This window comes from Rhinoderma darwinii, chromosome 7 (genome assembly GCF_050947455.1).
Source record: "Rhinoderma darwinii isolate aRhiDar2 chromosome 7, aRhiDar2.hap1, whole genome shotgun sequence".
NCBI lineage: Eukaryota > Metazoa > Chordata > Amphibia > Anura > Rhinodermatidae > Rhinoderma > Rhinoderma darwinii.
The window spans coordinates 27328919-27335217 of record NC_134693.1 but is presented as its reverse complement, the minus strand read 5'-3'; positions in this window follow the sequence as shown (position 1 = coordinate 27335217).

The window sequence follows — 6299 nt, the reverse complement described above, 5'->3', positions numbered from 1 at the left end:
AGACTCAATGGGTTGATTTTAAAAACGCATGGTCCATTTTTTTCATGGTTAATATGTGCGCCATTGTTCAGTTGTTTTACATCCGTATTTAAGCATCATTACTAGAACAGCAAAAAAAATGGAATCCTTTATCAAAAAACAGAACAAATATGGATGAAAACCCATAACAAAAGATGGAACAAAAACAGATACGATATGGGAACAAATTGTGAAAAGAACAATCCACTCTACACATCTGGAGCCCTGACTCTGGTCACAAATACCAGTGAGTAAATGTATGGTACCTATCCCTACAAACAAAAAACACACTTCATACTTAGGCAGCTGTAGATGTATATTAGATAAAGTGCTGCCAGAAATGTTGCATTTTACCTGTATATATTTAAATTAATGATTTCTCCCCATGTCTGCTGATTGTCTGGACTCTTCTTAGTAGGACTTAAAAGTTGTGTGTGCTCTCAGCCAATCAGATGTTCTCCCACCTGTTCCACCTCCCCTCTCACAGAGGTTCCCATGTAACGTAAACGCTGCAGAATTTACGCAACGGAATTGTGTGCGGAAATTCTGCAGCATTTATAGTAGCAGCAAAGTGGATCAGATTTAGTAAATCACAGAAAAAAAACGCAGCGTAAACGTTAATAAATTGACCTGCGGTGCGGAATTTAATTCCACAATATGTCAATTTATGCTGCGTTTTTGTTGATTTTCTGTTGAGGGTTTTCCCCAGTGATTTCAATGGGGATGCAAAACCCGCAACAGAAACCCACAGCGATTAAGCCACAAAAATCGCAAACGCCAGAAAAAAAAAATCAAACTTACCCAGAACGCCCTCCTTCTTCCTGCAGTCCGGCATACTGGGATGACGTTTCATCCCATGTGACCGCTGCAGCCAATCACAGGCTGCAGCGTCACATGGTCTGCAACGTCATCGTAGGAGGCCGGAGCGGACGTCAAAGGAGGGAGGGGGTAAGTATGAGCGATTTTCCATCCGGAAAACCGCACCGCAGTGTGGTGCGATTTTTCAGGCGGAGGGTGCTGCGGGTTCCAGGATGGATTCGCTGTATGATTTTTAACGCAGCGTATCCGACCCGCGGGAACCCGGCTTAAGGCTGGGTTCCCACGTAGCGTAAACGCCGAGGAATTTCCGCAATGAAATTCTGTGCGGAAATTTCGCAGCATTTACAGTAGCAGCAAAGTGGATGAAATTTAATCTCATGCCCACGCTGCAGAAAAAAAAAACGCAGCACAAACGTTAATAAATTGACCTGCGGAGCGGAATTTAAATCTGTCAATTCATGCTGTGTTTTCGTTGCCTTTCTGTTGCGGGTTTTCCCCATTGAGTTCAATGGGGATGCAAAACCCGTGCAGAAAGCCAGTTTTGCGACTTTTACGTAGTTTAAGTATGAATGTTTTTTCGTTTTTTTCACCGCGCTGCTTTCCGCAGCGGAAATTCCGTTAGAAAAAGATGGAAGATGTTACAGGTTGGATACGCTGCACAGTTTTAACGCAGCGTATCCGACCTGTGGGAAGCCGGCTAAGGGTAAGGATCCCTTTAGATTGTCAGATTTCTGCCAGTAAACGAGTAGCGATCCTTGATATAGCACATCGATCGGCGCTCGGTCACATGGAGCAATCATTGTACTGTATAAGGATGAACAAGATTGTTCGTCCCCATATAGTTTACATTATTGTTGGTAGCACATCCCTTGTTTACATGGGGAGATGTGCTGCCGACGACCATTACTTTTACTGCCGCATAAACTATTCGATCAGCCAACAAACAAGCGTCTGCTCGATTGTCGGCTGGTTGCTGGTCCCTTTTACACAGCGATGATCAGGGTTTGATGATCATGATCAAATTTAACAGTTTTGTGGTTAATTTCTCTCTATTAAAATACCTTGCAAAAAAAAAAAGATAAGCCTTTGTAAAACAACATCCATAACCTCATTGGTCACTAAAGGAAATACAGCTGCTTTTATTTTAGTTTCAGTGCTTTTAAATTTTATCCTCACGTCTTACGTATCTAATATTTCTGATGTTTATCCAATAGGGGGCAGCAGAATACAAACTATTATATCCTAAATTTGGTTACATGCTGTCTGACAAGCTGCTATATTTTCTGTATATCATTGTCTATATACTGTAGGTTACTGATCCCCCAACAATCGCGTGTCCAACTTACATCACACCAGCCTAATCTTTCCTTTAGGGCAGATACAGACGGACGTTGCGTTTTTGCGCGCGCAAACAACGCAGCGTTTTGCGCGCGCAAAAACCATTTGACAGCTGCGTGTGTCATCCGTGTATGATGCGCGGCTGCGTGATTTTCGCCCAGCCGCCATCATAGAGATGAGGCTAGTCGACGCCCGTCACTGTCCAAGGTGCTGAAAGAGCTAACTGATCGGCAGTAACTCTTTCAGCACCCTCGACAGTGAATGCCGAACACAATATACAGCAACCTGTTAAAAAAAAAGAAAAAGTTCGTACTTACCGAGATCTGCCCTCCCGGCCGTTGCCTTGGTGACGCGTCCTTGGTGACGCGCCTCTCTTGACATCGGGCCCCACCTCCCTGGATGACGCGGCAGTCCATGTGACCGCTGCAGCCTGTGCTTGGCCTGTGATTGGCTGCAGCTGTCACTTGGACTGAATTGTCATCCCGGGAGGTCAGACTGGAGGAAGAAGCCGGGAGCTATCGGTAAGTCAGAACTTCGTTTTTTTTTACAGGTTCATGTTTTTTGGGATCGGTAGTCACTGTCCATAGTGCTGAAACAGTTTAACTCTTTCAGCACCCTGGACAGTGACTATGTCCTGACGTCGCGTACCCAAAATTTTTTTGCCGGGTTCGGCCAAAACGAGTTCGGCCGAACCCGGTGAAGTTCGGGTTCGCTCATCTCAAAGACACTCCGTTTGGATGTTCGGAAACAGAAACGCACGTGGTGCTTTTCTGTTTACATTCATCCTTTTGACAGCTGGTGCGCTGTTTCAGTCGGTTCGCACGGAAGTGCTTCCGTGCAACCTGCGTGGTTTTCACGCACCCATTGACTTCAATGGGTGCGTGATGCGCGAAATACGCAAAGTTATTGAACCTGTCGCGTTTTGTACGCAGCGAACAAACGCTGCGCAAAAAGCACGGACTGTCTTTACTGCCCCATAGACTTGTATTGGTCGATGCGTGGCGCGTGAAAACCACGCGGCCCGCACGGACCGAATACACGCTCGTGTGTATCCCCCCTTAAGGTAGTTTCACACACACACACACACACACACACACACACACACACAGCATTTTGTTGTGTTTTTCGTGACATTTTTAATGTTGTTTTTTGCAGAGTTTTCTATGCGTTTTTTATTGTGGCCAGATGTTACATTAAAGTCTATAGTAAAATATAATAAGCACTACATACAACTCCGTTTTGGTTTGTGTCGTTTATTATGCAATTTTGTGATCAGTGTCGTTTCTTTCAGGCGTTTTTCCCATAGACTTCTCTATAGGACTTCAAAAACGTCAGAAAAATAACATGTACAAAATGACACCACATAATTAACGCCACCAAAAATGCCACTAAATACGTCTTAAAAACCACATGTTACATTTTAATAACACTAGCGTTTTTAGTAGCGGTTTTTTAAGGAGTTTCATTGCCAGAAAATGTATGTGTGTGAAGGAGCCCTTAAAGGGGTGTTCTCACCTTGGACATTTATACATATCCACAGGAAATGTCATAAATGTCAGATAGATTCGGGTCCCACGACTAGGAGCCTCACCTATCTCTACAACAGGGCCCCCTAAACCCCGTTCTACCTTTCTGTGTTGTGGTTGAAGCGTGTGATTTCCGAACATGAATTACGGAAACAGCGTAGCTCGCTGAGCTACGCTGTTTCCGTAAGTCTTATAGAACTGAATGGTAGTTACGGAGGAAGCGTAGCATGCGTGCTACGCTGCTTCCGTTACTGCCATTGACTACTATGGGAGTTACTCAGCGAGCAGCGCTGTTTTCTTCTTCATGGTTGGAAATCACACGCTTCAACCACAACACAGAGAGGTAGAACAGGGTTTTTGGGGGGGCCCCGTTCTAGAGATATGTGCAGGTCGGAGAGGTAGGACCCGCATCTATCTGACATTTATGACATAATGTGTCTCTGATGGGAAAACCCTTTTAAGGCCATGTTCACAAAACAAAAGACTGCTATATTTTGGACGGTATTTGGCATCGATAAATGTAAGCCAAAACCAGGAGTGGGTCCAAAACAAGGTACATACAGTTAGGTCCAGAATTATTTGGACAGTAACACAATCTTCATGTTTTGGGCTCTACTGCCACTACATTGGATTTGAAATGAAACAACTGAGATGCAATTGAAGTGTAGACTATCAGGTTTAATTCAAGAGGTTGAAATAAAAATATCCTGTGAAACGTTTAGGAATTGCAACCATTTTTCTACACAGCCGCCTCATTTCAGGGGCTCAAAAGTAATTGGATAAATTAACATTACCATAAAGAAAATGTTTTTTTTAAATACTTTTGTAGAGAGTCCTTTGCAGGCAATGACGGCCTGAAGTCTGGAATCCATGGACATCACCACACGCTGGGTTTCCTCCTTTGTGACGCTTTGCCCGGCCTTTACTGCCGCTGTATTCAGTTGTTGCTTGTTTGTCGGTCTTTCTGCCTTAAGTTTTGTCTTAAGCAAGTGAAATGCAGCTCGATCGGGTTGAGATCCGGTGATTGATTTGGCCATTGCAGAATATTCCACTTCTTTGCCTTAAAAAAAACTCCTTTGTTGCTTTCACAGTTTGATTTGGGTCATTGTCCATCTGTCCTGTGAAGCGACGTCCAATCAACCTGCTGCATCTGGTTGAATAAAAGCAGAAAGTAAATCCCTGAACACTTCAGAATTCATCCGGCTGCTTCTGTCTTCAGTCACATCATCAATAAACACTAGTGACCCAGTGCCTTTGGCAGCCATGCATGCCCATGCCATCACATTGCCTCCACCATGTTTTACAGAGGATGTGGTGTGCTTTGGATCATGAGCTGTTCCAAGCCTTCTCCATACTTTCTTCCTCCCATCATTCTGGTACAGGTTGATCTTAGTTTCATGCTGTTCTATAACTGGGCGGCTTCTTTAGATGTTGTTTAGCAAAGTCTAATCTGGGCCTTTCTATTTTTGAGGCTGATTAATGGTTTGCACTTTGTGCTGAACCCTCTGTATTTGCTCTCATGAAGTCTTCTCTTTATGGTAGACGTAGATACATATACGAAAAAAGTTAGAGGTCCAGCACACGTTATGATATGTGCTGGACCTCTAACTTTTTTCGCAGATTTCTACCTACTCCCGACGTAGCTCTCTTGCCCGTGCACTGAATAATCATGGAATGCGGCGTCCTTACTTCGAATGAGTGGTGAGCGGACCAATTTTTCTTGTATATTTATATACTGATACACCTACTTCCAGGAGAGTGTTCTTCACTTAGGTAGATGTTGTGAAAGGATTTTTCTTCACCATGGAAAGGATTCTGCGATCATCTACCACTGTTGTCTTCCGTGGACGTCCAGGTTTTTTGGAGTTCACGAGATCACCAGTGCGCCCTTTTTTTTCAAGAATGTACCAAACTGTTGATTTGGTAACTCCTAACATTTGTGCTATCTCTCTGGTGGATTTCTTAATTTTCAGCCTAATTATGGTCTGTTTCACTTGCATTGAGAGCTCCTTTGACCTCATGTTGTGGGTTCACAGCAACAGCTTCCAAATGCAAATGCCACACCTGGAATCAACTCCAGCCCTTGTACCTTCTTAAGTGATGATGGATTAACGAGAGAATAGCCCATGCAGCCCATTAAATTGCTTTTGAGATAATTGTCCAATTACATTTAGTACCTTGAAAAAGAGGCAGCTACATATTAAAGAGCTGTAATTCCTAAACCCTTCCTCAAATTAAAGCTGAGAGTCTGCACTTCAAGCCCATATTGATTATATAACTGTATATTCAATATGTTTTGGTAAACAGCTAAAATCCCAAAACTTGTGTCACTGTCCAAATAATTCTGGACCTAACTGTATACTTCCATTATACCTTTTCTCTGTTTATTCTTCACTCCTGATTTTGGCTTCCAAATACTGATGCAAAATACTGTCCAAAATACTGCCGTGTGAAAGAGACCTAAGACGTAGTTCTAGGAAATAACCCATCAGTTTTTATGTATGTTTTTTCCTGTTCTACTTTTTCCCCCGTGAAGTCAATGGGGGAAAAAAAAAGAGAGATAAGGCATGCTGCAGTTTAACCCCTTCACGACCACCC